A 13847-nucleotide genomic window follows, 5' to 3' on the forward strand; every position below is an offset into this window, starting at 1 on the left:
TATTTCACAAGAACCAAATGATTATGGAATAAGAACCTGAAAACTATGGCCTGCAGACCAAATCCAGCTGGCCTGCCAGATCAAATACAGAATGTCCAGTTAATTTTGAATTTCAGATAAATAACAAATAATTTTTTAGTATAAATATGTCTAAAATACTAATGCTGGAAATCTTAAATCTAACCCACCCCCTGTTTTTGTACAGCCCATAAACAAAGAATGATTTTTCCATCTTTAAGAAATTGGGAAAAATTGAAAAAGAACAATATTTTATAACAAGTGAAAATTATATGAGATTGAAATTTCAGTGTTATTGGAACTCATTTGTTTACTTTCTGTCACTAGCCACCTTCATTCTATAACAGCTGAATTGGATAATTTTATCAGAGACTTAGTGGCAAAGCCTAAATAGTCTGGCCATTTACAGGAAAAACAAAACAAAAACCTGTTGTAGAACATTTCCTTTTTATTCCTCCCTTACTGAAGATGAAACAAAAGTAGCCTCTTTCCCTTTAAATTCTTTTCCCACAGGAGCATTCCTGGTGTTTTATCATTATACTGGAAAGAGAAGTAGGAAGCAAGCTGAAAAGAGGCAAAATGATGAAAGCATGGGTTTTGAACCACCTTAGAACTGAGTATGAATCCTTTCTCCACCCATTACAGCCGGAGTGAGTTACTTAAACGGGAACCTTATGAATACCACCACACAAGGTGGCTATAAGGGTTAGGAGATAAGGGTTAAGTGATTGGTTTTAAAGGACAAAAAGATGTTAAGCTTCTAGACTATAATAGAAGATATGATTGTCAGAAGGCCATAAAAGAGAGAGCAAAGTGAAAAGATAAAAATTGGAACTAGGAAGACAGACTTCTTAATCACTCACCAAGAAGTGAGCTTGAGTGGAAAATATAGACTTCACATGAATTCAAGCAAAGATATCATGACCAATACTAGGGAAGGATGAAGAGATGTTTCCGGATCAAGGAAGGCAGCAGTAAAACCTTTTCCAAGGAAGTAAATTTTGGATTGTATCTACTCAGTACATGAGTGATTGTCTTAGTAGAAATTATATAAACCACACTACCAGAAGGATTATTTACAGTGTTTCCCTGAAAATAAGACCTAACTGGACCATCTGCTCTAATGCATCTTTGGAGCAAAAATTAATATAAGACCTGGTCTTATTTTAATATACTATAAGACTGGGTCTTATATAATGTAATATAATATAATACTGGGTATAATATTATAATGTAATACAATATAATATAATATAATATAATATAATATAATATAATATAATATAATATAATAGCGGGTCTTATATTAATTTTTGCTCCAAAAGATGCATTAGAGATGATGGTCCAGCTAGGTCTTATTTTCGGGGAAACACGGTAACAGGAAGTGCGTGAGTACATGTTGCTATTACTATGAGGGGAAATGAGAAAAGACAGAACCACATTTACACCACAGTAGAATTCCCTATGTCCTCAAAGGAGTTAATGGGGGAAATAACAACCACAGTTTCTTTAGCCTCATTCTTTCCAATATTTTCTACTCAGGCCCTAAAGTTATCAGACCCTTTTTTTTAAGGCCTGGAAAAACAGGAAGTAAATAAAGGGTAATTTTTTTAAATTAATTTTATTAAATTTATTATTTATTTATTAAATTTAAATAAATAAAATTATTTATTAAATTTAAACTTTTATTAAAAATGTCACTGGGATGATGTTGATTAGTAAAATTATGTAAGTTTCAAGTGTAGAATTCTATAATATCTCACCTATGCATTACATTGTGTGTTCACCACCCGGAGTCAGTACTCCTTCCATCACCATATATTTGACCCCTTTTGCCCTCTTCTACCAACTTCTTTCCCTCCTCACCCTCTGGTAACCACTAAACTATTGTCTGTGTCCCTGAGTTTTTGTCTTTGTTTGTTTGTCTTGTTTGTTTGTTGCTTTCAGTTTTATATTCCACATCTGAGTGAAGTCATATGGTTCTCAACTTTTTCTGTCTGACTTATTTCTCTTAGCGTGATAATCTCGAGATCCATCTATGTTATGGCAAATGGCAGTATTTCATGTTTTCTTATGGCCGAGTAACATTCCATTGTATCTAAGTACCACGTCTTTTATAAGATCCATGAAATGACTATATCTGTGACCCACTGCTTCTGAGCATATGAGCCTTATGTAAGACATATTCCCAAACACAACTTCTCACACTAAATATACTGCACTTCACTCCTAAAAGGCATATCAACACAGGGAAAAATGAGAGTGATGTTATTACAGACATAACTTTGAGGCTTTTCTAAATACATTTCAAACGTAAGTTATTTGCAAGTTTCACTACTACAACAGTGTTTAGTAACAAACACTTTTATCACACAGCATGCCTGACCTGAATCACAGCACTGTGATTGAAAATACTGTTTCATGCCACTTCCCAAGAACAAAATTTTCCCAAAATAGAAAAGTCCATTTAATATTTACCATGGCAACAATACTATTAAAAATGCCTATAATCAACCCCAAGGTTACTTTGAGAACTGTGTTTTTTAAAGTTGATTTGTGTTCACAATATATGTTGATGTACTTCACAGGCTTATACTCAGAGCTGGCCAAGACACTCATTAGTTTATTCAATAGTTCACTTATTCTAAATGTATGAAGCTCATATGACAAGAACCACTGACCTAGCATAACAGACCACAAATACAGGTTTCTGACACATTTCAGTCAACCAACATGTAATGAGATCCTGCCCTTTGCAAGGTGCAGCTCTGGGGGTAAAGATGAAGAGTCAGAGCCCTGGCCCTCTAGGAGCTAACAGCCCAGTGGGGGCAATAGACAAAACAATTTCAATGTAGTATGATTAAATGAAATGGCACACATAAACATAATGTGTTATGAGTGCATGGGAAAGGAACTAAATCAACAAGGGTAGGATCAAAGAAAACTTTGTAAGAAAGATTGTACCTTGGGCAGCTACTCAGTGTCAATAACTGTGCTGGGTGCCACTAGCCATAAATAGCTGTTAAAAAGGCCACATAGTGCCTGATGTAAGTGAGCTTACAGTATAGTTCAGGGGGCAGATCCATTAGCCTGAATCTCAAAGGCAAATGAAAAATCAGTGAACTGTATTGACACCTTTGATGCATCTCCCTTCTAACCAGGCCTCTCACTTTCACCAGCCTGTACTTTCTTGTTCTTCTGTGGTAGACACTTCAAGAAATAACTCCTTAGCACAACATTCTCTCCTCTTTAGGAATAGCCACAAACATAGGTGCAGATATGAGTCATGTCTTTATATATGACCCTGATTCCAAAAAATAGCTGCTTATTCCAGAAGTAGACATCCAAACCAAACTGGACTATGATGTCTCATTAGAATTTGAAATTCCAAACTTGAGATATGCAAGGACTTGGAGGTGAATCACGTTGACGGCAACACCCTATGAAGAATGATCACAAACTCCTGACCCACAGGAGATTCACAGCCACCCTGCCTTCTACTCTTTTTGCATGTTTCTTGTTGGACTCCCTTTGTTTCTGTAAGAACTCTCTCATTTTTCTTCCATCTTCTTAGGCTGGCCAGAGTCAGTTCTTATACTCATAACCCAAGAAACCTTCACACATGTCACATGACCATATAGTCTCTTAAGTCCTATAATCATTTTAACTGTATGTTCCTCTGATCAAACAATTTGTTGAGCGATTAATGGCCCACAAATCTTCATATGTTATCTATCCTCCAGAGAGATAATGGTTTTGGGGGGACCTGTGGAGATACAATATTGGAATCAGAAAATTTACTCTACTGCAGTGGGTTTTCCGGAACTACAGAAAAATAATAATCCATTAAAGAATACATTTGGGCCTATGGAGAATTATCACTAATGACCAGATTTCATTTCCCAAGAACAAAATTTGGAACCTAAGATATGGTTGCAAATCTTAGCTCTGTCTTTCACATAACCAACCTAGTAAATGACAGAGCTAAAATTTGAAATCAAGCTAGCTATTTTCAAACCTCACATATTTTTCATACCACAGATGTATTTATTAATTTTTATTATTATTATTCCTAAATCAGTGGCTCTCAACTTGGGGCATTCTCCCCACCCCTCACCCCCCACCTCACACACACACGCACACACACCAGAAGACTTTGGGAAATATTAGAAGACATTTTTGGTTGTTAAAACTGGCATCTAGTGGACAGAAACCAGGGATGTTACTAAGTATTCTACAATGCACAGAACATCCCCACAACATTAATTATATGGCCCAAAATGCCAATAGTGTTGAGGTTGAAAAACTCCACTTCAAATCAAGTAAATATACAAGTCTTCGGAATAATGTATGATTCAAATGTACAAAAACAAAGAAGTAAGTAAAAATAACATTTTATGAAAGATATATATTGGAATAGCATGCAGCCACTAATTATAGACAGGTCTATTGATGTAAAAAATATTTATAGTGTATTTTTAAATCAGAAAGACATGCTCCAAGATAGTTATATAGTGTATGATACCATTTAGTAAAAAAAAAAAAAATGCATACATGCAAGAACATGGGTTCACACATGTGTAGAAAGAAAACTGGAAGGCTATACATCACTAAGGTAGTAATGTCTAGCCCTAAGGGAGAGGGGGATTAAGAAATTTTTGTTTTTCTTGAGATGCTTTTCTACATTAAAAGTTATTTGTTTACATTTTAAAATATGATTCAAAATGTCAGCCTCATGCCAGACCTAAATTAATTCAGATCAGTTCACACTACTGAATATCTTGCTTTGCCTACCTACATACTCACTTGGGCATTATTTAATGGAAAGAAGATCAGGAAGTACATTTCTGTTTATAAGGTCCTGATGCACGCTTGAAAACATTCATTACATTGACTGAAGTTCTCATATTTCCCCAAAGCCTCCTTCCTTCTGACTTAGGTGAATCCTTAGTCCTAATTGATGTGGATGACACACCCACAGCACCCTCTTTTTTTCTGATACTGAGTCAGTTCTGCTTGATCTCCTCACTTCTGAGTAAACCATGGATAAATAAAACATTTTTCACAGCTCTAACTACATCATCATTAGCACTTAAATAAGGGGATAAAAGAAACATTTTTTAATTTATTAATCTAAGACTTAAAGCAAAATCATTAATGGAAAAAATTTGTCCTCAAATACTTCTAAGTACTCTTATTTTTTAATAAGGGGTTAATCTCCAAAATGTATAAAGAATTCATACAACTCAACAATAAAAAAACAAACAACCCAATTGAAAAAATAGGCCAAAGGGAGGTGGTCATATATGGTGGATTAAGCAAATGTGACGCATGCTGCCACATCAAAATTACAACTAAATTATAGAACAATCAACCTCAAGAATCATCTGACAACTAGCTGAATAGAACCTCTATAACTAAGGATATAAAGAAGATGCCACATTGAGACTGGTAGAAGGGACGGAGACATGAAATGGGCTGACCCCAAACCCACAGGAAGTGGTTGAATACTGGGAGGGACACCTTGATGGCAGAGGTTCCCCTGAAGAGGGAGGAACCCCAACCCCACACTGGGCTCTCAGCCCAGAAGTCCTGTGTCAGGAAGAGGAGTCCCCACAACATCTGGCTGTGAAAAGCAGTGAGGACTCCATTTGTCCTGGTGAGATGGAAGATGGCTGGAAACACAGGCGTCCTCTTAAAGAGCCTGCACATAGACTTATTTACTTTCAAACACTCACCTGGGCTCCAGTGGAGAGGCAGCACCCGGAAAGGTGCCAGAGACATACAGGGAAAGACTGAGTTGTGTGGTTTAGAGGTGAGGACTGGTGGGACAGCTGCCATTGTCCCTGTGTGGAGCCTGCCTCACATATAGCCTCACATAGTTATCTTTTGTGATGTTATCACAAAAGATGCTATCTTTTCTATGTTGAACCATCCCCCAAAGGGCCAAATCTGAAGCCGCATTGATCTGGTAAAATCCATGTGTGCACACAACCTTAATGACACATTGAATCCCCACCCTGCCCAGCTAGTGCTGCATTGTCAGAGGTACTCTCGACTCCTGGGCAGCCGGCCCCATCCCACAAGTTCCAAAAGTCTTTTATAGCAGAGGATGGCCCGAGATGGTCTGGGGAACTTTTGGTGGCTGGCAGTCAACCACAATTAGTGCTGCAGACTCACTTGGACAGCTCTCAGGGATCTGCAGGCCTAAGATGAGTGGTAAGTGGTAAGTGGTAAGTGGTAAACACCTAAGGAAGGTGTTTCAACAGCTGAGACTTACAAGGAGCCCGCAGGGGTCAGTAGGCTTAGGGAGGTCTTGGGCCTTTGGCTAAGCTGTCCCAGGCCCAATACTGGTGGCAGTTGGCCTTGGTTCACAGCAAGGCTCCTTCACACGCCTCCAGGTACAGCAGAGTCAGCAGCAAACCACATATAGCTTTTTGGCTTCTACCAGGTAGCCCAATGCCAGTAACTGGCAATACTGAAATTAGCCTGCACAGAAGCCCCTACCAAAGACACCAGAAACAACACACCCAGGGGCAGGCTTCAGATCACACCAGAACACTACCCAGTTAGTCCCAAAGTGGCAACCCCAAAGGGTGATCTCAACAAGCAAAAGAGCCTGCTGGGGTGAATCTCCCTCTGAGGAGTCAACCCCCATACAGTGGCTCATAGACTGCAGGCATAGCCAATCTGCACAGCCAGTCAGCCTAGAAGTCAATCCCACCCACTTAAGTGCCCAAAGCAATCAAGTCTCAACTACAACAAGAGAATACATAGAACACACACAAGGGACACTCCCAGAAACAGATGCACAGATGATGAGGGAGACTGTGCCACTGGACCACACAGGTGACATACTACATAAGGCCATCTGGCAAACAATGAGAGACATAAGAGATTTACCTAATACATAGAAGCAAACAGAGAGGCAGCCAGAATGAGGAAACAAGGAAACATATCCCAAATAAAAGAACAGGACAAAACTCCAGAAAAAGAACTAAATGAAATGGAGGCAACCAAAGTTCCAAAGACAGAGTTTAAAACACTGGTTATAAGAATGCTTAAAGAACTTAGTGAAAACTTCAACAAACATAGTAAGCATAAAGAAGGACATAGAAACCATAAAAAAGAACTAGTCAGAAATAAAGAATACACTAACTGAAATGAAAAATACACTAGAAGGAATCAACAGTAGATTAGATGAAGCAGAGGTCCAAATCAGCGACTTAGGAGACAAGGAAGCATAAAACACCCAATCAGAACAACAACAACAAAAAAGAATTCTAAAAAATGAAGATAGTTTAAAGGACCTCTGAGACAACATCAAGCATGACAACATTTGCATCTTAGGAATACCAGAAAGAGAAGAATGAAAGCAAGAGATCAAGAACCTATGTGAAAAAATAATGACTGAAAAATTTCCTGACCTAGTGAAGGAAATAGACATATGAGAAGCACAGAGAGTCCTAAACAAGATGAACCCAGACAGGCCCACACAAAGGCACACTATAATTAAAATGGCAAAGTTTAAAGACAAAGAGAGAATCCTAAAAGCAGCAGGAGAAAGGCAACTGGTTGCTTTTCAATCTTGCTCCCATAAGACTGTCAACTGATTTCTCAACAGAAAGTTTGCAGATCAGAAGGGAGTGGCAGGAAATATTCAGAGTAATGAAAAATAAGGGACTACAACCAAGACAACTCTACCCAGCAAGGCTATCATTTAAAATTTAAGGAGAGATAAGAAAAAAAGTTGGGATAACAATACATATATCGGACAAAATAGACTTTAAAACAAAGACTATAATAAGGGATCAAGCCAACATGAGGACACAACCCTAGTAAACACCTATGCACCCAAATTAGGAACACCTAAATATTTAAACAAGTATTGACTGACATAAAGGCAGAGATCAACAGTAACACAATCATAGTAAAGGACTTTAACGCCCCACTGACACGAACGGACAGATCTTCCAGACAGAAAATCAACAAGGAAACAGTGGCTTTAACTGACACACTAGACCAGATGGATTTAATTGATATTTTTAGAGCATCTCACTTCAAAACAGCAGAATATACATTCTTCTCAAGTGCACATGGAACATTTTCCAAGACAGACCACATGCTAGGCTACAAAACAAGTCTCAATAAATTTGAGAAGATTGAAATCATATCAAGTGCCTTCTCTGATCACAATGGTATGAAACTAGAAATCCGTTACAAGAAAAAAACTGAAAAATATACAAACACTTGGAGACTAAATGACATGCTGCTAAATAATGATTGGGTCAACAATGAGATCAAGAAAGAAAACAAAGTATATCCTGAGACAAATGAACATGAAAACACAATGACCCAAAATCTATGGGAACAGTGAAAGCAGTCCTAAGAGGGAAATTCATAGCAATGCAGGCCTACTTCAAGAAACAAGAAAAATCTCAAATACACAGTCTGACTTTACTCCTACCAGAACTGGAAAAAGATCAGCAAGCAAAGCCCAAAGTAAGTACTAGGAAGGAAATAATAAAGGTCAGAGCAGAAATAAAATAGAGGGTAAAAAAAAAAAAAAATACAAAAGATCAATGAAACCAAGAGCTGGCTTTTTGAAAAGATTAAAAAAAAAAAAAAAGAGATAAACCTTTGAGACTGATCAAGAAAAAAAAAGAGGGCCCAAACAAATAAAATCAGAAATAAAAGAAGAAAAGTGACAATGGACACCACAGAAATACAAAAAATGTTAAGAAAATACAACCAGCAACTATATGCCAACAAATTGGACAATCTGGTAGAAATGGATAAATTACTAGAAACATACAATCATCCAAGGCTGAATCAAGAAGAAACAGAAAATCTGAACAGGCTAATTACTACCAATGCAATTGAATCAGTAATCAACAAGCTTCCAACAGATAAAAGTCCTGGACCAGATGGCTTCACAGGTAAATTCTATCAAACATTCAGAAAAGAATTAACACCTATTCTACTCAAATTATTCCAGAAATATTCAAGAGGAAAGAAGGCTCCCAAGCTCATTTTATGAGGTTATCATTACCCTGATTCCAAACCAGATAAAGACACTACAAAAAAAAGAAAACTATGAGCCGACATTCCTAACAAACATAGATGTAAAAATCCTCTACAAAATATTAGCAAACAAAATTCAGCAATACATTAAGAAGATCATACACCACGATCAAATGGGATTCATTCCTGGTATGCAAGGTTGGTTCAATGTCTGCAAATCAATTGTCATAATACACCACATAAACAAAATGAAAAATAAAAATCATATGATTACATCAATAGATGCAGAAAAGCATTTGACAAAATCTAGCCTCCATTTGTGATTAAAAACTCTCAGTAAAGTGGGAATAGAGGGAACAAACCTCAACATAAATGCCATATATGACAAACCCACAGCAAATATACTCAGTGGGGAAAATAAAAAGAAATAAAGGCATCCAAATTAGAAAGGGGAAAGTAAAATTGTCATTATTTACAGATGACATGATACTACTTGAGGTCTGACAAATTAAGTTCACAAACTCATCCTAGAAAAATTGCTACGTACTTCATTGCTGAATATCACTATGGTCACCTTCAAAGTACTCCTCTTGGGAAACTATGTACTGATGTTAGCACCTAATCCACCCTTTAAAGCAATTTTGAAACTCTTTTTCTGGAATGGCCATAAAAGCTATCGTCGTATTACCCTTAATGTCCTGAATGTCATCCAAATGTCTTCCTTTCAATATTTCCTTTATCTTCGGGTAAAGAAAGAAGTCACTGGGGGCCAAATCAGGTGAGTAGTGAGGGTCTTCCAATACAGTTATTTGTTTACTGACTAAAAACTCCCTCACAGACAGTGCTGTGTGAGCTGCTACATTGTGGTGATACAAGAGGCCATGAATTTTTGGCGAAAAATTCAGGTTGTCTAACTTTTTTACGCAGCCTTTTCAGCACTTCCAACTAGTAAACTTGGTTAACTGTTTGTCCAATTGGTAGAAAATCATAATGAGTAATCTCTCTGATATCAAAAAAAGGTTAGCAACATTGTTGCAACAAGTTCACAAACTTAATTGTCAGACCTCTGTATACAGAGAAACACAAAGATTCCACTAAAAACCTATTAGAAATGATAAATAAATTCAGTAAGTAGCAGGATACAAAATTAATATTCAGAAATTGGTTGCATTTTTATACACCAATAACAAGCTATCAGAAAGAGAAATTAAGCAAACAATCCCACTTACAATTGCATCAAAAAAATAAACATACCTAGGAATGACTTTGACCAAGGATATAAAAGACCTGTGCTCAGAAAATTGTAAGACATTGAAGAGAGAAATTAAAGAAGATACAAATAAATGAAAAAATATACCATGGTCATGGGGATTTTTTATCCACTGTCATGGATATATTAACTATATCAGGAAGAACTGATATAGTTAAAATGTCCATACTACCCAAAGCAATCAAGAGATTCATGCAGTCCCTATCAAAATACCAATGGCATTTTTCACAGAACTAGAACAAATAATCCTAAAATTTTCAGGGAACCATAAAAGACTCCAAATAGCCATGGCAATCCTGAGAAAGAACAAAGGTGGACACATCATGCTACCTGATATTAAATTATACTACAAAGTCATAGTAATAAAAACAGCATGATGTTCATATAAAAAATAGACACATAGATCAATGGAACAGGATAGATAACCCAGTAATAAAATTTCACCCATATGGTCATTTAATCTATAACAAAGGAAGCAAGAATATATGTAGGGGTAAAGACAGTCTATTCAATAAATGGTGCTGGGAAAACTGGACAGATACATGCAAAAAAAATGAAATTTCACCACGCCATATACAACAATAAACTCAAAATGAATTAAAGACTTAAATGTAAGACTTGAAACCATAAAACTCCTAGGAGACAATATAGAAATAAACTCTCAATATTACCTTTAGTAATATTATCACTGATATATCTCTTTGGGCAACGAAAACAAAATGCTTACCCACTACACTGTACACCTGGAACTAATATAAAATAATGTTGAATATCAACTATAAGTTATATATGTGTATATATATATATATATATATATATATATATATATGTATGTATGTATAATCACGGAGCATAAAGTAGAGTATAGGGAATATAGTCAATGATATTGTAATACATATGTATGGTGTCAGATGTTTAGTAGACTTGTTGGGGTTATCACTGTGAGGTGTGTAAATGTCTAATCATTAGGTTGTTTTGTACACCTGAAACTAAAAAAAAAAAAAAAAAAAAAAAAAGGCCAAGGACTTCAATAGACACTTCTCCCTAGAAGACATACAAATGGCTGGCCAACAGATATATGAAAAGATGCTCAACTTCACTAGCTATTAGGAAAATGCAAATATAAACCACAATAAGATACCACCTCTAACACCTGTCAGAATGGCTATTATCAACGAGACAAGTAATAACATGTGTTGGAGAGGATGTTGAGAAAAAGGAACCCTTATACACTGCTAGTGGGAATGCAAATTGCTACTATGGAAAAACAGTATGGACGTTACTCAAAAAATTGTGAATAAAATTACCATATGACCCAGCAATCTCTCTTCTGAGTATCTACCTGAAAATTTTGAAAACAGTTATTCGTAAAGATATATGTACCCCTATGTTGATTGCAACATTATTCAGAGTGGCCAAGACATGGAAACAATTGGAGTCCCCTTCGATAAATGATTGGATAAAGAATATGTGGTACAATATATGGTACAATGAAACACTACTCTGCCATAAGAAAACATGAAATACTGCCTTTTGTGACAACATGGATGGATCTTGAGAATATCATACTAAGCGAAATAAATCAGATGGAAAAAGTAGACAACCATGTGATTTCACTCATATGTGGGATACAAAACTGACAGCAACAAATGAACAAGACAAACAAACAAAATCTCATAGACACAGACAACAGTATGGTGGTTATCAGAGGGAAAGGTGGGTGGGGAGGTAGAAAAGAGTAAAGGAAGTCAAATATATAGTGACAAAAGGAGATGTGACTTTGGGTGGTGAACACACAAGGCAATCTATAGATGATATTATAGAGTTGTACTCTTGAAACCTATATGATTTTATTAATCAATGCTGCCCCAACAAATTTTACAAATTTTTTTTAAATCATAAAAAATAGTTAACTATTGGCAAAAAAGAAAAATCTACTCTTAGAATTTACACTCACATTCCTTCTAGACTCATTTTTTTCATCAGGCATAGCATTATTTTATTTTATTTCATTTTCTTTCTTTCTTTCTTTCTTTCTTTCTTTCTTTCCTTCCTTCCTTCCTTCCTTCCTTCCTTCCTTCCTTCCTTCCTTCCTTCCTTCCTTTTTTCTTTCTTTCTTTCTTTCTTTCTTTCTTTCTTTCTTTCTTTCTTTCTTTCTTTCTTTCTTTCTTTCTTTCTTTCTTTCTTTCTTTCTTTCTTTCTTTCTTTTCTTTCTATTCCTAACAAAGCCACAAGAAAGAGGAACTCGGACTTCATTTGGGGTGTTAAGTGGCAAGGATGGGTCAGTCCAGAACTACCCTCCCTCAAGCACTAGGAGACAAAGTAGTTACATCATTTTTTTAAAACAGAGAGCTGATAAGGATAAACCCTCTTTGGGGCGCAAAGGAGAGTTTTCAGTACTTGAACATTAGCTATGCCAAATTATCAGAAAAGCATTTCCTATACTTTCTCTCCTCTGTTCTCAGTATTTGTTACTACTGGGGAGACATTTTTATAAAACTCAGAATAAAATAGAATTGCATATTTAATTAAATTATATCCCAAACAGTTATTTGTCTTTCCCATTGATTAAGCATTCAACCAACAGTACATTTTTAAGATGCTATCTCTAAACCAGTTCTCTTCTTTTATCCGGTTACTGCACACCTCAATAGGAAACGTGCATGCTTGTGAGTCTGAATGTGTGTGCTTGTATGTGGGTATGATTTTGTGTATTTCCTTTGTTTCAAAGAAGTGAAATAAGACATTTACTGAACACCTCCAAACTGTAGCTGACAAATAATAATGCTCCATAAGTATCTATTGAATGAATGACCAATTAACGAGCAAGGTTGGTCATTAAATTAAAAAGTAATATATTGTCCTTCTTAATAAGCTCATACCCTTGTAAAAGAAAGAACTGGCATCGCCAACAACTATTTCTGAAAATTTACACCATATTGGCCAGTTCAATAAATGCATTAATAGTTTGAATCAGTACAATGCTTTTCCATGAAGCACTTGATGTGTTTTAGCTCCTGGTGAAATGAATTAAGTTGCTAAAAAATCTGCCTCACTGAGAAATAAGTCTAATATGTCATCTATATTAGTAGTAATTGAGTATTCTATATAGTTTTGGGAAAACGTTACTTTTAGCTAAACTGAAAATAGGATTATAATGGAAAAAATGACACATTTCATTTTTAAATGATGAAAATGACTTATTCTTGACATAAAGACCCAAGTTACTTTTCATTCCGATACCTTTCACGTGCAATAGAATGGAACGAGCTGCTTTAGCTCCTGGATATGGCAATTTGTATGATTAGGACTAATTAATTTCTCTGGCAACCGTAATTAATCATCTCCATCCTACTCTTTAAGGAAATTACATCCACAAAAAAAGACAATGAACAACTGCTCGTTGCAAATAATAAAGGCTTTCAAACATGGAAAGATCTTTCAAAACAATTAACAATTAATGAAAAGTATGCAAGTGCCCAGAAATTGCAGATGTTCACTCAATTTCAAATGGCATGGCCTTTAGCTACCCAAT

At 36.0% G+C, this 13847-nt stretch overlaps 1 pseudogene across 1 annotated transcript in view; it reads left to right on the plus strand.

The window, feature by feature from the left end:
* The first annotated feature begins 6140 nt into the window (after nt 1-6140).
* LOC308499456 (deleted in azoospermia-like) overlaps nt 6141-13847 on the plus strand; it is a 35643-nt pseudogene continuing 27936 nt past the window's right edge. The window contains exon 1 of the transcript in view: nt 6141-6237. The product of the transcript in view is annotated as a deleted in azoospermia-like (transcript). The remainder of the gene's footprint in view (nt 6238-13847) is intronic.

Source organism: Rhinolophus hipposideros (genome assembly GCF_964194185.1).
Source record: "Rhinolophus hipposideros genome assembly, chromosome: 1".
In the NCBI taxonomy this organism is placed as follows: domain Eukaryota; kingdom Metazoa; phylum Chordata; class Mammalia; order Chiroptera; family Rhinolophidae; genus Rhinolophus; species Rhinolophus hipposideros.